A 20,109-nucleotide genomic window follows, 5' to 3' on the forward strand; every position below is an offset into this window, starting at 1 on the left:
TCTGTAAGTGTTCCAGTGCATTCAAAGACTCCATCCTGCACCACAGTTCTTGTTACCTTTATTGCACTGTACTGAAGGGCAACAGCCATTTGGTTTCTCAAGGACCCGCTTAAATTGGCATTTCACTGTAATCAATCACAAGTGATGCTTTGATTAATCATATGCCAGTGCATGCCATGGATCACTAACAATCGATTTCCCATTAATGAGTGGCTCAACACTCATGCAAGCCCACAAAATGACCAAATTAACCCCAATGTACTATGCTTGATGGTCTGTTTCAGGGGACTCTTCCTAGTGCCAATATCTTTATCAGCCAGGGTCCGTCAAAAACAAAGTGTTTTGAACAGAAATAAATCGACTTAAGGAATGATTAACTATGTCTAAAGTTATTATCTATGTAACATAAAAGAGAGAGAAAAAGAGAGTGAGAACACTAGATTGTCCTGGAGGTAGCAATTGCAGGAAGCACCACTTCAATTCAGAAAGAAGAGGGAGGGCGAGGGCTTGGAAATTTTAACCCTGGAAGTATTAGGAAAGGCCTGGGATGCTGAAAGTCAGACTTGAGGAAGTGGCTTAGTTGGTTCTGATATCTCCAGAATATGTTGGGGGAAAGGTCGGTGTTGCTGGTTCAGACATTACTGGAAAAATGAAAAATTGGATTCGGTAGCTGCTACTGAAAGGCTCTGTTGCTACTAAGGTGAAAAGCATTGCTGGGGGGATGCTCACAGGAATAGAACAGCTCGAAGGTAAACAGGAATCCTACAGCAAATAATTTGCAAGGCTTTGGGGTTCATTGTTATTTCTCAGTCAAACTACCATTTAAAACATAATGTTATTTAAAACAAGTGAAAATAGCACACATCTAATATAGACAAAAGAGTGGTAGGTGTTACCTTTCCAGCCCTTTCACTTTGTGTGCATATGTAAAAACAAAACATTTGTCTATATGTACTTGTATGCAAGCAAAACTTCTTGGTTTCTGCCATGTAGGCATACAATTTAAATTTGTTTCCATGTAATATTCATTGACAAGAAACTGTCATGTCAAACAAATTAGCATATAATGTCAAAATATCACCTTTTATTGTGTATTTACTATGCTTTTGGTAGAAAAATGTTATTTAAGAAAAAAAAGTTGTTAAGAATGTGACTTAACTTTTCAAGAGCTGTAGTGGTGAAGAGTTGCTAAATGAACAGTTATTGTATAAAGTGAGTTTTCACTTGAGATTTAAATGTGACTTCTGGAAAGGAAGAAGTAAAGCTGCCTTATTTGTTTATCTTGGAAACTTAAGGAAAATCTTATAAAATTGGTGACTAATATGATTTGAGCCAAGTTGCAGGAGGCCTGGTCAATGCACAAAAATCAATTGTATTTCTATATATGAGCAATAAACAATTGGAAATTGATATGCAAAACATATCATTTATAATAGCAATGAAAGTATAAAATACTTAGGAATGATATATAAAATATGTGCAAGACCTATTCCCTCTTAAACTGTAATACAGTGTAAACTGTCATATTTGCTGAAAAAGATCAAATGCAACATTAAATTAAATGAATTATGTTAGTAAGTTGATATAATATAGCATATCAATTAAAATTATATTAATTTAATTTATTAATATTGATTTTTAATATTAGATCAATATTAATTTAATAATTTAATATTGATGTTTAAATAAAATTAATTTAAAATTATATTAATTTCATTCATTAATTTTAATGTTTTAATATTGATGTTTAAATATTAATTTAATGATTTGATTATTAATTAATATGAGAATGATATGAGAAATAGCGTGTCATATGAAAAAATTATTAATTATCAGAGGAATGTAAAATAAAACCATAAGTAGATACTATACAGCAATGTAGTGGCTAAAATAAAAAATACTAACAATACCTAGTGTTGGTGAGCATTTGGAATAACTCAGACTCTCACATTGCTTGTGGGAATGTTACATGGTACAGTCACTTTGGCAGACAGTTTTGCATTTTCTTATAAAGTTAAATATATATGCATCACATGACCCAGCAAACCCACTCCTAAGCATCCAAAGAAATGAAAAGATATGCTCCTACAATAAATTGTACCGGAATATCTATAGCATTATTCATAATAGCCAACACGTGGAAACAAATCAATGCCCTCCAAAGCCTTGTGCTAAATAAAGATGCCCAACACAGAAGATGACAAGATCCTATTTATATAAAATTCTAGAAAAGTCCGATCTACAGTAATAGAAAGCAGACCTGTAGGCTCTAGAGTAGGCAGTTTGGGAAGAAGGATTAACTGCAAAAGGAGAAAGAAAATTTTTTCATGTGATGGAAGTGTTTTGTATCATGATTGGTATTTATACAACTGCGTCTCACCAAATTGCTCATCTAAAATTGGTGAATGTTATTGTATATAAATCATACCTCCAAAAGCTGATTTTGAAAGAGTCACAAAAGAAAACTAAATTGTCTTTCATGAACGTGAGAGTAATTTACACTTACACTAGGAATGTAGCCTCATGCCTCTCCTCACTTTCTTGTGTGTTTTTGGAACATGTCTCAGACTCTTTATTAAAACCCCTTATTAAAAATATTGTAGGTTTTCTTTTCATTCAGTATTTTATAAATGGAATGTCAAGGTTAGGGCTACTTGTTAGTGCATGCACAGATATTCCATGTATTGTGCCACTGAGGAAAACATATTCTCTAAAAGAAAAAAAAAATCCCTTTGCTCAACTGCTTTAATATCTACGCATCAGAAATGACGAAAACACACTGGTTTTGTTATGATTATGAAGGTTGGGGAAGTGTCTTGCCAATGGGTTCCAGCCCCAGGCAAGTTCGCTATGGATTCAATGTGACCAAAGAAATGACAGCAAAACGTTCTTTGGGGTGAAAGTGTTTATTACCCGACTTGTTCTCCCCGCAGTAGGTCGAGCGCTAGCATCTCTGCCTCCACCCAGAGTACTGGGCTGAGCACTCAATAAGCACAATAATAGCTTATTGCCTAAAGGTGTGTAAACGGTAGCCTAGCAACAGGCTGGTACACCATCAGGTGGTTTAAGTTCAGTGAGGATCCTAGCCATAGGCACCCCAACTTCCCTACAGGAAGTCTTTCCATTTATAACATGGTCTTTGAGAGGAAGGCTTATTTATTTTAAATGATAACTGACATTTGTTTAGCTTGATGTGCTATGCTAGAATTTTATATACACCATCTTAATTTAATTGTGACACTGTTCAGAATGTAGGCAATAGCCCCCCACCTTTTTTTTTAGATAATTATTTTTTATTGAAGGGTAGTTAACACACAGTATTACATTAGTTTCAGGTGTACAACACAGTGATTCAACATTTATATACATGATAATTCTAGGTACCAGCTATCACTATACCAAGTTGTTACAATATTTTGACTATATTCCTTATGCTATACATTACATCCTGGTTACTTATTTATTTTACAATTGGAAGGGTGTATATATATATATATATTTTGTGTGTGTGTGTGTGTGTGAGGGTATCTCTCATATTTATTGATCAAATGGTTCTTAACAACAATAAAATTCTGTATAGGGGAGTCAATGCTCAATGCACAATCACTAATCCACCCCAAGCCTAATTTTCGTCAGTCTCCAATCTTCTGAAGCATAACGAACAAGTTCTTACATGGAGAACAAATTCTTACATAGTGAATAAGTTACATGGTGAACAGTACAAGGGCAGTCATCACAGAAGCTTTCGGTTTTGCTTATGCATTATGAACTATAAACAGTCAGTTCAAATATGAATACTCATTTGATTTTTATACTTGATTTATATGTGGATACCACATTTCTCTCTTTATTATTTTAATAAAATGCTGAAGTGGTAGGTAGATACAAGATAAAGGTAGAAAACATAGTTTAGTGTTGTAAGAGAGCAAATGTAGATGATCAGGTGTGTACCTGTAGACTATGTGTTAATCCAAGCTAGACAAGGGCCATAAAACATCCACATATGCAGAAGATTTCTCTCAGAACAGGGGTGGGGAGGTTCTAAGCCTCACCTCTGTTGATCCCCCTTTTTCTCACCTGATGGCCCCCCTGCGACTGTGCCTGTCTTAGGTTGTTCCTCCCTTGAGGAATCTTACCCGTCTCTGGCTAACCAGTCATCTTCCAGGGCCATACAGGGAAATGTAAAGTTGGTAAGTGAGAGAGAAGCCTTATTGTTTGAAAAGGTTAGCTTTTTACTTCTTTGCATATTTATGCCCTGTGGCTTCTATGCCCAGCATTTGTCTTGAGGTGTCTTTACCACTTGGAAGAATTATGATACTCGGTAAATTCTATATGAGGCACGAATTCTATTTAAGGGTTGTAATTAGGAAGGAAGAAGAAAAGCTATAGAAGTAGCAGGCGGAAGAAAGCATGGGAAGATCGATTATTTCTTTGACATATCTTCTTGTAGAGTAACTTCAGCATGTATAGGTTTTAAACTACTAATTAAATTGCGCACACACATTAACATAATAGGAGTATAGTTACGTAACCAAAGCATACCTGTAATTACCATCCCCACCTTTTTTTTTTAAGATGAGAAACTGAGGCTAAGGAATGCTAGGTGACTTGCTCAAGCTCACAAAGCCTTGAGGAGGTAGAGCTGGGATACAAATAACACTGTGTCTCTGGCTTCAGTCCATGTTTTTTTCACCCCAGCACACACTGCCTCCAAAAATAGGGAAGTGAAGGATAAGGGAAGAGAAGAATGATGTACTGCTCTGGGGGATAGTAGATCTGCGAGATTAAGAACACAGATCTGATCTTTAGACTGAGAAAACCTAGGAGTCCTGAGCCTTAGCTCAAGCATCTGAGAACCAGGAAATATATGTTCGTGCAACACAAATTAAATCTGGTGCCTTGAGAATAGACCAAAGATTGATATATAGGTATGTAAATATGTATGTAACACACACACACACACACACACACACACACACACACAGGGTGATATTCAGCCAAGTTTGCCGACCAGGCTTTAGCATGCATCAGAACCACCTGGAAAACTTGTTAACAAATGTGTTGGTGAGCCCCATGCACAGATTTTTCTGGCTCTCTAGGTCTTGGGTGGGGCTCCAGAATTTGCATTTCTAAGAAGTCTTCAGGTGATGCTTATGCTTGCATCTCATGTTTAGAGCTGTTTTAGAAGTTGCTGACGCCTATGTATATAAGCTAGTGGAAATTAATTGTAACTACTTTCAATCAACTCTTCGGGGATAAAGCCCACACAAATTCTTGTATTTAGTTAACGAGCATTATTGAGTGCCTAGTAAGGGTTAGGCCCTGTGTTAGGTTCAACTGGTTCACTGGGGAATACGCAGGCAGAAACGGGGCCCCTGTGGGGTTTCTGTTCTTCTGGAACCCAAGACTGAGCCAGTCACGCTCGTATTTCTGTCACACCACTCCCTTTGGTAAGTGCGTTGTTTGTCTGTCTCCTCACTTAAGGTGGGAGGTCCTTGAGGGGCTGAGTGGTCATTCCTTCATTCATCGGTTTGCAGACAGTGTGTTTGCGAATGAGATTCTGAGTCAAAACTCTAATCCTTGTCCTCAGGAAATTCCCTGTGTAGCATTGAAGACAACAGGGGGACAGTTTACAAGGCAAAACGATAAATGTGAAGACAGCTGTGGAAGATGTGTTTGTTGCCGCATCTCCCCTCTCTGGCTGGTGCACCTTTCCCTCAGCTGCTGCCAGTGCTAAGCTAATGCCTTATACCTGCTACTTTTTTGGAGACTAGCCCAGGGCTAATGGAAAACACCTGCCTTGGAGAATGCTGGGAGGATCCCACCTCCATCTTCCTTCTTGGAGTATAAATAGACTTCAGCTAGGGGCGGAAAGGGGGAAGGTTTTTGTAAGTGGTTGCTGTGCATGGAGCATATTGGGAGGCTGTGTGCCCTGGGAGAGGAGCCTGGATGGTGTGTGGGATGTCAGTTATTGCTATCCGCAGGCTCCAGCGATTTTAAATGGGTGAGTGGTATGATCAGATTTCCATTTAAAAATCTTCACTGTGGCAGGGGCCTGAAGGAGGGATTGAAGGGAGGTGGAGCTGGTTCTGGAAGCAAGAGAGTGTGGTTAACTGTCCTGCCTCTGGAGGCAGGGTTCCTGGGGTTGAATCCCTGGCCTTCCTCTGTCCTACTGTAATACTTTGTTGAAAATATATAATTTCTCGGCACCCTCAGTTTTCCTAACTGTACAATGGGGATAAAAGTAGGATTTACTCTTTTTGGTGTGAGGAGGAGTAAATTAATCAAATCGTGTTAAATACTTAGACTTATGCCTGGTCCATAGAATGTGCTCCATAAATGTTGAGTATTGTTTTATTATTATTGGCAATAGTTGTACTGCAAAGAAGGAGAAGAGAAGCAGTCAGTTTAAGTGAGAAACGATTGGAAGCTGAGCAAAGAGTAGCAGGGGAGAGAATTGTGCATGATATTTAGGTGTTAAGTCTTGGTAACAGTTTGAATTTAAGAGGAGGTGAGAAAGTAGCTTGGGCGCCTGCCTGGATAAGCAACCATGCCGTGTTCTGATACGGGGATCACGTGAGGAGATGCTGATTTTAACGGGGAAAGTTGGAGTTCAGGTTGTATATCTTGCGTTTGAGATACACTTGCTTCATCCCCAGGGAGGTTCCCTGTGTGTAGTAGGAGAGGTTATGCAAGTCTGACATCAGGAAGACAGAGGCACCCTTAGCCTTGACATACATACCTGATAGTCAGGAGTATATAGAAGGTCAATAAATATATGTCGGGCACCCTCAAACTTTTAAAATTAATAACTGAGAAAATAATTTTTAAAAATGAGAGCAAAGATAGCTTAAAAGAAGATTTTAAGCAGAAGAGGAGGATGGAGGTCTCAGGAGGACCCAGCAAAAAGTAATAGAAAATGTAGCCTTAGGAAGAGACATGGTACACCGAAATCTCAGGTAGAACCAATTATATCCTCTATGGCTGTAAAACTACAAAAGTAAACTCATAGGGTCTAGGCAATGTCTGTATTTCCCGTGTCAATTCCCAGAGGGAATCAAGAGTATAAAAGGAGGAATTTTTACCTTTAAAGTAACAGATGACATTCCAGTGCAAGGTGAGGGGAACATTTCACTTGAAACCTATGTTCCCTTTGATAAATTTCCTTTGAGCACTGGGGCCCAGGCAAAAGTTATTCCACATTGTGTAATGCTGGCTCTGTAAGAAAAGTTGACTTGTTTTAGATGTTTTTTCTTAAAAAAAAAAAAAAAGCATGCAGTTATCAAAGAAGGTTACAATGATCTAGAAATTAAGTGAACAAATTAGGAAAAATTAAAAAGGCATTAAGTAGAATTGTTCTGGGATCCAGAATGCTTGTCCCCCTACCAGAATTAGGTAAACACAAAAACTACATGAGGTTTAAATTGCCTTTTACAAAACTGGGTGCATGAGGCATTTAATATTACATTATTTCCTTTAAATTAAATTTGATCTTAAGCTTCAATACTATAGAGATTGTGGTAAAGTCACTCTGAGTTATTATTGGGACTCGCTGCCTATTTATAAGAGTCATTCAAGAAAGGAGGGAGTATTTGGCTAAGTAGGTTTCTCAGGGATGTGGGCTTTATTCTAGTTACCACTGAGGAGTCCATGATCAGGGCTGGTGGTGGTCTTTCCCATGCTCAGTGTCTAGGAATCTGAATTGTCAACACAAAATTGCATATCTGGAGAAAATTTAACCATGAAGCGGGAGATTGAGACACTTTAAAATGAAGGAAAACAAAGAGAATTTGTTGCCAGCAGATCTACCCAAAATGAATGACTAAAGGAAGTTCTCTAAACAGAAGATATGTCTAATGGTTGAAATAAACTGATTACACTGTCTGATATGGCTCTAAATATATGTAGAGGAAATGTTTATTGCAACTGTAAGTGGGGGAAGGTAAAGGGACATAAAGCCAGGTAAGATTTCTAGACATCATTTGAACTGGTAGAATGACAATACCAAGTAGATTGCTGTTAAGTTATGTGTATATAATGTAGTACTTACAGCAACCACTTTGAAAACTAAGCAAAGAAAAAAATGGAATCCTAAAAACTGTTTTTAAAAAACACACAGGAAGACAGAAAACAAAACAAAGAATAGAAAATACAAAAAGCAAATGCCCAGTTTACCTGTTTTTTGTTGCTTTTGGGGTTGTATCTATGAAACTGTTGCCTCATCAAAGTGCATGAAGATTTACACCTGTTTTCTTCAAAGAGTTTTGCAGTTTAGGCTCTTATATTTAGATCTTTGATCAAATTTGATTTAATTTTTGTATGTGGTGTGAGGTAAAGCTCCAACCTTATTGACATCCTTTGTGAAAATTAATTGACCGTAAATATAAGGGTTTACTTCTATCCCATTTGTCCATATGTCTGTTGTATGTGGCTACCTTTTAGAATGAAGTATCTAGTAATTTCCCTAAGGCTAGTTATTCTAAAAATTTTATTTGCTATAAATTCATGTGGTTATAACCATGATTGCCAGTGCAGGCTAAAGTCTCAGAAGGCAACCACCTGTGATAGAATTTTCCAAGTCAGTTTCATATTTATTCTACTTAGGTTTTCTGTGCAGCTGGATTGTCAGCTGCTTTTTGGGCAGAGTCTGACTTCCGGGTGTCCTCCATGGGACCTACAACAGGACCGTTCCCCTGAAGGTGCTTAGCGAAAATATTCAGATGACTAGGTATCTCTGCAACAAATTATATATTTTAAAATTCTGTTATATTAAAATGTTTTCATTGTTCTTTTATATGCTTTAATACAAAATACTAGATGCACACATTTTGATAATATTAACTTTTTTCATATGTTCTCTTTATCCATCTTTATGACTTCTATGGTATCTGATTATCAGAGCTATTTCTAGTTGTCATCTTTTTTTTAAGTATCAGGTACTTGGCCCTTAAACTACATTGTTTAAATAGTGCAGGGTTTGGTGAGTAAAGATAGTTCGTGAAAAGTTTAGTTTTATAAGTTGGTTTTAATTCATATCTTTAGCTTGTCTAAACAATCATCACAGGTAGTAACAATAAAATCGTGCAACTCGACACACACGAATTGGCTGAGAAATTGGGTGTGTTTGCAAGACAGTTTGCAAAGGTAGGAGATCATGAAAAACAAAATGAGTTCAAGAATAGGAAGGGAGGAACCATCTGAAATCTGAAAGAATGTGAAACGAGACAAAGATAGTTTATGAAAATCTATGCCTAGTGAATCAAACAGAAAAAGATAATGGTCATTAACTCTGAATAGTCTGAGCTTTCATGATATTGGAGTTTACTATAATATAAACTACTGCTTTGGGATCACTGTGCTTAAGAACAAGTGACATTCTGTTTAAAAAAAGAGAGAGAAATAGTCCTCATACTGGGCTCTGTTTTACTTTAAAGTTGTTTTTCGAGGAACACTGTAAGAGCCTTCTAAATGTGACATTTCAAAGCCTGGGGTTTTGTATCCATATATCATATTTATCTCCTAGCATCTTTCCCTTTAATATATGCTTTTATGAAATTTTACTCAACTGTTAGCAAAGTACATGCCTTTTAAAGTTTAGAAATTCTAGAGTTTCTTACCAGGATGTCTACATCTTCATCCTCAGCTCCTTAGCAAGGAATATAAACATGCAAAACATCAGCTCATTTAATATTTATTGCGATGCAAATGGCACTACTGCACAGGCCTTAGGCAGCACAAAGCACTTGTGCCTGGAGATTTTAGATTCCAAGTAGTGAGATAAAAATATAATGAAACAAACTGCTAATGATATAGTATAAAAATATTTTGGGCAGCCTTATATACCTGAACTGCTTAAGAGCAAGAGCAAACCAAAGCATCGAGTCCCTATATGCTCTATGGAGATGCTTTAGAGGAGCTGTGAGATAGTGGCTAGTCCAGTTAGAGCATACCCTGTCGTGCAAAGAGCCAAGTGTTCTGGATGTGATGAGGGCTTGATAAGATAGCATGAAGTGGTCGGCTATGATCTTGCATGCCCCTTATTTTTCCATTCAAATCAAAAAATGGGAAGCACATGCATTCCCTCCATTTAGGGAACAGAAAGAAAGATCTTATATGATAGGTCATTATAAACACTATGTGGAGGAATGCAATGAAAAGGACTAAGAGCTGTGCATCAGTGTGATCAATGTGAACACTCAACATTGTTCATCTTCTTCCTCCAGGGACATGGTGCTGTTTTGGTTTAGATCTTTGAGAAATCCACATACAAGGCTGGGAACAGGCATGCTGAAGATCGATGGACTAGAAAAGGCCCTAGGGTGCTGAGAAAGATAGCATTAATCAACTCTTGGTGTGTGTCTTCCACTGTGACCTCATTTCTGGATCCTGAAAGCCTTTGTTTTAATTCTCATGGCTACCACTCTAGTAGGATTATTGCCTGCCTCTGCCTGGGCTACCGTACTAGACCCCTGTTGGGCACCCTTTATAAGGCCTGCCTTCTGTTTGACCATTCTTTGTACTGCTGATCAATCTTTTCAGAATCCCCTGTCAACATAATTGATCCTGCTTATTTGAAGTGCCTGCTTCCAGTTCATACTTTACTAATCATTTTTCAAGCACTTTCATAATCTGGTATGGACCTTATTTCACACCGTCCTTTTCTCAAATCTTTAGCCCTTGCCTCACTGAAATCAGAATTTTTATCTTTGCCTCTGTGCTATTGCTTAGCCATTTCCTCAACCCCACTTCCCTTGGTGTATATTCTACTCACCCTTCAAGGCCCAGTCTCAATCCTTTTTTAACTTGAAACTTTGGCTACATATTTCAATTCATTAATGTTTATTTTCTTTTCTCTTCACCAGGGATGAGTTTATTAACTATGATGTTGGGATGGAAATTACCTCATTTAACATTTTCTTGAATTCAATAGTTTCACGTATTTCCATTCTGCATTCCTAACCATGCAGTAAACATTCTGACAATGGATGTCTTTCTGAGAATCCTCTGGTACTTCAGGCAGTGCTGGTCACCTAGTAGTTAACACATAGCATATCTGTTGACTGAAGAAGCCATATTGAATATGATAAACACACAAGAATGCAGAGTATAGGGAAGTGATCAAGAGTTGAATATCACTAGTCAGAAATAGTTTCCAAAGAAGGTAATATAATTTTTCAAGAGTTTTGTTTCTTCTTTCTTCAAAGACTTAGAATGGGAGGGATAAGAAGAATTCCAAGTGTTTTATGGTCCACTGTCATGTTTGGTGCAAACATCTTAGGGAAAAGTGGAACCTGAAATATTTGATGGATCTTCCAACTATAGTATGTCAACCTGGAGTGCGCTGTGTTTTCTTTTATTCCTCATAATCCTTGTGATTATTAATAGTGGAAATTATCCGAGGGAAAAGAATGTGTGGTCCTTTTGACCAGAGACTAGTTTCCATAAATAAAATAGCTTACTAATTATCATCTCTTCTGTCTCCAGTCCATTTCTGCCAGCCATAGCAGTGAAGAGCTCCATTAAAAAACATTACTATTTTATTACAAATGCTAAATTGATTTAGTGTTCTTTTTAATTTCCCAGTAGGTTTTGAAGAGATTATGGAACATCTGCGTATGCCCAGAAGCGGTAATAATAATAGCAGAAGAACCTGCCTCAGCTTTGGTGGCCCTTTCTTTTTCAAAAGTGACCTGAATGGAGTCATTGCCTCCACTCATTAGTTCTAGTTTTTTATCTTGTTCCAAACTGGGAACAAGAGAGATAGTCCTTCTCAGTACCCTTTTAGGGCACATTACTGAAGAATCATGTGCACACAGTTCATGCAGACTACTTCAGGGGCTTATTCAGTAATCAGAGTTCATGACAAAGTTGAGCCAGTTAATTCTTATTTTTACCTACTGTATATCCTATAGTCATCAAACACTTTTTTGCCAGTTATAATGCTCTTGGTATATTTTAGCTCCAAGCCTACTCTGTTAAACTCCACTTTGTGATGCTGAGGCAAAGAGTGTGCAAACCACTTTTCAGCATACGGCCACCTGGCTCCCTGCTGAGCTACACCAGTGGGGGCACCAGCAGGAAGATGACAAGGATCGGGGAGGGAGAAGGCATTTCCTCCTTCCTGTTTGTTTCCGGCCTGTTTCCTATTCCTGTGCAGTCCTTCACCTTAACATCAGCAGCGTGCTGTCATAACAACAGCTGAATTCATTTGGCAGCTTTCCTGACCCTTGGAGAGTTATGGGTTATGGCACCACCTCAGAGTAGCACCAGCTCACACACCCTTCTCAGAAGTCGGAGTTCCCAAACCAGAGGGTCTTTCTGCTAGACCTCCAAGTTTTAAAAATTCCAGCCGCCTCCAATTGTTTTTCCAGGCAAAGGAGTGTAGCTGCTTCCTGCCGTTGATGACTCCAAGACACCCTAGTGCAGTGGTAGCTTGGACGCGTACATGTCTGTTGAGGCTTTTGTTCTATAGCGGAAGCATTGCGTACTTGTGGCGGAGACAACACTGTATTAAAATATTGACTAGCCCTTTGCACAAAAAGTTTATTAAGCCCTGCCACTGTGTTCTGTTCTGGCCTTCTTAGTTAATAAGTTTATGCTGAAATTAAAAATTTCTATGTTAATTTCTGTCTGTTCACATAACTGATTTGGTTCTGTTTTCTCCTTGGATCCTGACTGACACAAACATTGGTTCCATAAATGGTCCCAGGAAATGGACACTCCAGATGGGGATTTGAAGGTCGCTTTGGTCGTGTTCCTGGGCTTGAACACAGTGCTGAAATTAGGTGCATGTAATCTATGGCATGCAGTAGCACCTCATTTAATCAAATTATCACCTCTGATTAATTGTAATGATGTGTTTAGTAAAGCAAGTGCAGGAAATGCTGCCGAACTTGACTGTTAGGACATTAATGATGACTACAAGGACTTTGGTGTGGGATGGATTTTTCTGATTGCAGTAGAGCTCTTATAGGAAGAAAATGACGATCTAAGAGACTCAGAGCTTCTATTACAGCCCTAAAAGAATATTTTATTTTTTGTAGCTATAGGGCTAACTGCTGAACATCAGATCCAAAATTTAACTGCGTAGGGTACACAGATACAACAAAAGTTAAATTCTCCTGTGCAAGTGCTGGGTCTGACCTGGGAAGAAATTCACCCCTATTAGTCTGGTGAAATCTACGACCCATTCCCAGACTATTTCTTTTAGATGCATAAGATATATAGAGTCAACAAGGAAATGAATTATATTGAACTGCAGCAATAAAATGTAAAAAAAAGTGCTTTTTTAAAAAATGAGTGCTTTAAAAAACAAGATCTAGCAGTACATATTCCATAATTTTGAAACCGTTTCTTGAGATACCTGTACTAACAGTAAAATAATGTGAAATATCCATGATTTCTGTTGATAGTCATGGGTAATGATGACACAACTGTGGTTTTTTGGCCCATATTTACAATTGAAGAAAATGCTAAGATTCAGTTAGAGGTTAATGAAAGTAAAGATGTATTTTTTTCTTCTTCAAATGTACTAATCTTCTGAATTACATCCATGTGCCCCAAATTAAGAATACCTGTTTTAGTGGTATAGGTATCCTTCATATGAGATGGTCAAGACTGTCGGGTTCATTTAGTTTCCTTTCAAGTCTTTCTACTTACAACCCATCCTCCTATCATTCTTCATTTCTTACCTCAGGAATCTTTTCCTCTAGGACAGGTCATCTTCTATGAGCATCTATATTGTGCGCAGGACTTTTGCTATCAAAAATAATATGAAAGTACTGTGCTTTCCTTATCAAAGAACTATGATACTGTATTGCCTAGTCACCTCTATGTATTCTCCCCATTAGACTTGCTGATATCATGAGACCATGTCTGGCTTGTTCTTGTTATATCCCTAACACGGAGTCTACCACCTAGTAAGTGGTCAGTCTATATTTGAGGGTAAACATGTAAACGTATTGATGAATTCCAAGGTGCAAACAGTTTTTTCTCTTATTTGTAGCCAAAGGTCTTGACTAGGTGTTTTGTATAAATGTTGCCATGATTGAAGATAGAACAGAGAATGTGTGCATACAAATCTACCCACCATTGGAAAAGCAACTCAGTGTTCAGACCCTACTGACAGTGGTGCAGTAGACATACCACCTACTGAGGTGGACAATATTGGCCGCCTTATCCAGCAGCCATTCCATTTTTTTCCCTTGCAGAAAAATTTTGATTTATTTTCAAGTATCAGTATGATATGTGCATCATGGGAGACTAGGTCTCCCCTTAGCTGGGGGGGTGGGAGATGAGTCTTGATTAAGCCAATCCAGTCATAGTAATTCCTTTGGAGAGTTTAGGCATGGGCATGTCCAGGAGTATGTATTCCATAATTTTGAAACAATTTCTTGAGATACCAGTGTCTAGGAAAGGATCAAAAGGGATGCATGGGGAGGCAATGTTTGTTTCTTTCCATTGGAAATGGCTGTATGAAGAGGGGATGCCTAGAGCTCCTACAAGCAAAGTGTGATGATGGGAGATGCTGGCCCACTGAGAGGGGCAGTGTGGAAAAGTGGAAAGAGTGAATCATTGTTGAGGTCACTGAGATGCTGTATTAGTCAACTACTGTACTTGTTATACAACAGATACCTAAATTGTTTAAGCCATTTTTTTTATTGACTTTTTGTTAGTTGCACCTTCAGAAGTGAAGGACAGCTTTACTAATGCTCATGCACAGATGTGATAGGGATTCCATTCTTCCTGAGATCTTGATACTTGAGAGTAACAGAGGTCTGCCCTAGTATATAGGAATCCTTTTAGAGCTCTATAGCCAGAGCAGCCTGATTCAGAGTGGGGAGTGTGCCAGCCATTTCTGAAGCTCAGCAAATGAACATTTAAAGCTGGGTGACAAGCATTTGTTGGTGAACTAACCCCAAACACCCATTTCAAACCCAAAGGTTCTATGGTTAGGCATTCTTGTGCAGCATGTAATGTATTACCATGTTATGAAACTGGCTTTGACATTTGGATGTCTACCACTTGGTGAGTGGTTAGTTATGAAATGCTATTGGTTCAACAGATTATACTTCTGGAATAAAGCCTGGACTTCTGGGATCTTTTTAGTGGCTGGTTTATTTGTATTTCCAAGACCATTTTTCCAATAAGCCAACACAATCAAATTACACACAGCTTTGAAGACATTCTACCTTACAGTTTGACATTTTAATTAGGACTTTAAAGAGATAATAATCACTGCCCACAACTTCCCTAATGTTGCCTAGAAATGGGTCAGTTAATTAGGATCCCAGAAAAACCACTGCACACATTTCTTTTTAATTGTTTTTCCAAACTTCCCTCACCACATCTCTTGGCTTCAACTCAGACCAAATCAAATAAACAGCAGGAAAGGGTTCAATCTCTTCAGCCTTCTGAGAACTATAAGGGTGCAAATAAGGAAGTCAGCCTGCATCCATCATCTAAAAACTTATGTTTCCCCATGCATAAGATATTTTTCTTTCATTTCAAGACTGCTTTTGAAAGCATGCCAGTTCTTTAGGTCATTCTCTGTGAAAGCTGTTAGGTTCTTGTTCACCTGATGCCTTTGATTCTTGCATCTATACTTTTTCTTTATCTCTTCTAGGGTACCATTGTTAATGGGTGGTCCCAAGAAGGAATTTTTTAATGCTCTCTGCTGCATTAAATTCCTTCTAAGTAGATTTTACAAGGTGAAAAGAAAAATGAGTCCATCTATTATTGAGAAACAAAGAGTCCCAGGGTGTGATAGCAATTCAAAAAAAGAATCTTGTGCTCTGGGAGGATTATGTGTTACAGATGCTCACTGCCTCACCAAGTCTTGCCCCACCCTATCCCTTGGGTCAATATACAAGAATGGAGATGTGGTAAATGTCTAAGTTGTTTTTTTTAAAATTTTTTTGAAGAACATTATGTTTACTAGGCTCTCCCCTACCCCAAGTCCCCCCCACAAACCCCATTACAGTCACTGTCCATCAGCATAGTAAGATGCTATAGAGTCACTACCTGTTTTCTCTGTGCTGTACTGCCTTCCCTGTGACCCCTCTACATGATGAGTGCTAATCATAATACCCCTTAATCCCCTTCTCCCTCCCTCCCACCTGCCCTCCCCACCTCCTTTCTCTTTGGTAACCTTTAGCCTCACTTTTGAACCTGATCATATGTGCCTCTGTCTTCAGGTGGATGATCAGTTGTGACATTTATCTCACTTCCAGAGATCTACCACTTATAAGATTCCTTTAGTTAAACAGTTGGGCTGTTGATGGTTAATTTGAAAGGTATCTTCAATTCACAACTTCACTGATGTGTTCTTTTTCAGCATGTTGCCGAATGGATTCACTTTTGCTCCTTGTCAGAGGCGGGTATAACCGTCAATCAAATGAAACTCCCTTGCATGACCCCCTCCCAAGTCTGGCAAGAGCTCTTGCAATGCATTCACATGATGATATGTTTATGTAAAATATTAAACAATAAACCTAACAACAGTTATAACAATTGGTGAAAACCACTATGTTCTTTCACAACCAATTTCTTATACAAAATTTTGTATTCTTTTTCTTAAAGAAGGATCCCCAAATTGCATAGCCTATTAGACCTAATGAACCTGGATCTGCCCCTGCTCATTATAGAAGTACATTTTTTTTAAGGTTATAGATCCTAGATTAGAAAAATGTAATGTATCCAAATGTTACAAGGTGGCTTTCAAGGTAATTCTCTATGCAGAGGAATGTTCTTGAAGTAGACAAAGTTTGTTTGGTAAGTCTTATCTTCCCTGTCACCATGTTTCCCTCAGACTTGCCCAAATTTGAGACTTTTCTATGATCTTGGGGGGTTTAAATCAGTTAAGATATGGGCTACACTCAGGGCAGTGAATATGCAAAGAAGTCTTCAGTGAATAATTATAATAATTATATTATAGTTATTTATAATATAATAATTATTGTTATAATAATTATAATTAGTTATAATAATTATTGTTATATTATTTTCCTCCAAATTTTATAATCTTGTATATATTTTTCTCTACCACTCTTTACTAGACATCTCTGTTTCTGTTGTTAGCACCTGAGAAAGCCCCTTTCCTCAATGTATTATTTGCCATTTTCTCCTGCTCTTGAAAATACTTCTCACAGTTTTCAGCCTCCTTGAAGAGTAGTATAATTAAATTCTTTAGATGGATCATCAAAAGTGATGATGACTTAATATAGTGCCCCAAGGTGACATAACTGGAAGAGCATAGAGGCTAAATGCTGGCTCCACTTCTTATTAACTAGGTGACCAACTTACCTTCGCTTCATCTGGGAAAAAAAGAGGTATTACTTATTATGCAAGGATGTTTTGGGGAGTAAGGATGTAAAGCACTTGTCACAGTGTCTAGAATAGAGTAGGCACTCAGTGAATGAACATCATCATTGTAATCAGGCCACTGTTGCCCAGCATCTGAGCCCAAAAAAGGAACCTTTAATGGGAAAATTCAGACAATTTTATGTCAGTTGGAGATATTCAGAGGCATGGTGATTTGTCTAGTGTTTCTTAAATCTTGGTGTAGTTAAAATTCATTTGCCTATGAATAGCTCTATGTTTCCGAGGACATAGGATAGAGAACAATGAGATAATATTCTGACACACTTAGGATACTGATAAGTTAACTCATGGGCTCACTTTCTAGGGTTTCCCAGCACTTGGGTTAGATTGTAAATCTGACAGACTTTGAGGTCTACAATTTAATAAAAATGTTAGCACAATGAAATCTGAATTTATTTGCCTAGTTGATCTACCCTTATACTGGATTTCTATACAGATTTAAATAATAATTGCTAATGGTTAAGGATTAGCTGGACATAAGTTGCCAGCAAATATGTTTCTCAAATCTCATTGGAATCTCATTCCCATTGTCTTTATAATCAGGGATTGGAATTATTGATTTCTACCTTACCTGGAAAGTTTAAGAAAAATATCTATAGTATTCCCTTAATTTTTTTGAAAAACTATTTGATATTGTTGTGTTTTTATACTAAATTGTATATATCATCTCTTAACTTCTTTGTCTAATGGGGCCAAAATTGATAAAATATTCTTCTGAATTTGTAGATGTCTATAATTTTAGGGTGCTAGACCAAGTTGGGCATGGCTACACTAACACACATAAGCAAAAATGGATGATGTTTTATGTAAGAGTATATGTAGCCCTTTTAAAAATAAATATGTATCAAATATAAAATTCGAGACTATAAGCTTGTTAGAAGCTGTGTCTAGTAGAATTCCTGGAACATAGATGTTCAATATATATTTATTGAGCAAATGAATGGATTGACTTGATTTAAGTGGAGTAGTTTGGACTTGGATGAAATATTCTGATGAATGTGAATCTTTGGCTTCTCAGAGGAGAATCTTAGGAAGACTTTTAGAGCTTAGAAATGAATTTAGTGACTACATAGGCAAATCACCTCATTTTACACCAGGGAGACTAAATAACTTAAACTAGTGATGGAACCAGCAGATGGTATGGAGGGCAAAATGAGGTATACACGAAAACATTCCTGTATGTTGCATCTCCACATAAATTAGTAAATAATAATCAGAATTTATGGAATGATATTAATAAATATGTCAATGACAAGGCTTGGTTTCTTCTCAAAATATTTGCGTTTACTTACAGTTATCAATTTCTTTCAAACTAACTCCCAAGGACTATCCGGATACTTTTTCTGTAAGGGGAATTTATTGCATTGTATATTGTCTGAAGAAAAAGACGTAATCATGGTTGGGATGTCCTCAACGTCTTCTATTGTAATGAGGTTTGACATATATCATGTACATGGTATAAGTGCAAATTTACAGGGATGTGGAGAATGGAAAGTAAGTTTTGTACAATTGACAAAACCTGATGCCCAACAATCCACATGGCCCCAATTACTGTCAAACTCTATTTGACCATGGAAAGATGGGGAACTAAAGAGCACTGTGCTTCTGAGGCTGACAAACACCCCACTCTAGGAATTGGGGCTCCTAGACTGTGTGTGGATGTGTGTGTGTGACAGTGTGACATAGCCTTGCTTCTTTGGACACCAGAGTCCTTTGAGGTGTTTGGCTTCCTTATTCCCATGCCAACTACTTGCCTGCAGAGTGTAAGAAACAGATCACAGTAAAGCTGGCTAGGTATCAGTTCAAACAACTGGTCAGCTTTTTAAGTCCCAAAGGAAATTTAGCCTCAGCCAAATGTTTGAATTCCTTTGAGCAACAATCTGGCTGGTGCTTCTTAGGGGGAGTTCTTCTCGTCCAAGCTGCCATGAGGTCCGAGGCATCTGAACTAGGCCTCTTTCCATCTTAGCTTTCAGGAGCACTGTCAAATGAGCCGAAGTAGAACTTGGCTTGATGAACCACGGAATTGGTATGGCGTCCCAGACTGCAAAACTCTCTTAAAACAAGAGATAATTAGTCTGTTCTTGGTGAATAAAAGATGATAGGGAAAGTAGTAAAATTCAGGTGCATCAGAAGCATTATATGAGTCTTGTCAGCATGAGACCAGGAAGTACTAAAGGAAAGCTGTAGCAACAGGTGGAAAATTTTAAATTACTATTTTTGTTCTTCTCTTTCTAGTGCCCTCAGAAGTTTTGGCAGAGTTATGACTACACACTGCCACCCTTGCTGCAACAACAACAAAAAAAACCCAAAAAACAAACAAACAAAAAATTAGGAGAGAAAATTGAATTCAGGACCTGGATTCATGAAGTTGGGCTTGGCTGAGCGAATGATAATTTTTCAGTGAAATAATTTCTATAAGCTGGTATTAAATTGATTTGAGAGCCCTGAAGTTAACACCTTGGGTGTCCTTTGAAAGAGTTTTTTGAAAATGTCTATTTGTGGTTAGAGATATGAGGCTCAAAATAATATTTGAAAAAAGTTAAGCATATCAAAAGAGAAGTTTCATTAGAAGATTCCTAGTCTTTTTCAAAATTAAGTTTGCACCATCGTCCATTACAGGGGAACACTGAATAAATAAAATGTTTCTCAAGCATGGCTGGTACACCTAGGTTTGAGTGCTAGTTAGGATGTTTTTGCCAAAACATGCATTTACATTCCTAGCCTGGG

General features: G+C 37.7%; 1 protein-coding gene across 4 annotated transcripts in view; it reads left to right on the forward strand.

Moving 5' to 3' along the window:
* Nucleotides 1-20,109, forward strand: part of DIO2 (iodothyronine deiodinase 2) — a 209,639-nt gene that overhangs the window by 29,283 nt on the left and 160,247 nt on the right. For 2 of the 4 annotated variants that reach the window (XM_057488250.1, XM_057488255.1), the window contains exon 1: nucleotides 5,254-5,450. The exons of the other annotated variants lie outside the window; for them this stretch is intronic. The gene's annotated coding sequence lies outside the window, so the exon portion shown is untranslated. Of the gene's footprint in view, nucleotides 1-5,253; nucleotides 5,451-20,109 lie in introns of those variants that run through there. 4 annotated transcript variants of the gene reach the window in all.

Source organism: Manis pentadactyla, chromosome 11, assembly GCF_030020395.1.
Source record: "Manis pentadactyla isolate mManPen7 chromosome 11, mManPen7.hap1, whole genome shotgun sequence".
NCBI classification, from domain to species: Eukaryota; Metazoa; Chordata; class Mammalia; order Pholidota; family Manidae; genus Manis; species Manis pentadactyla.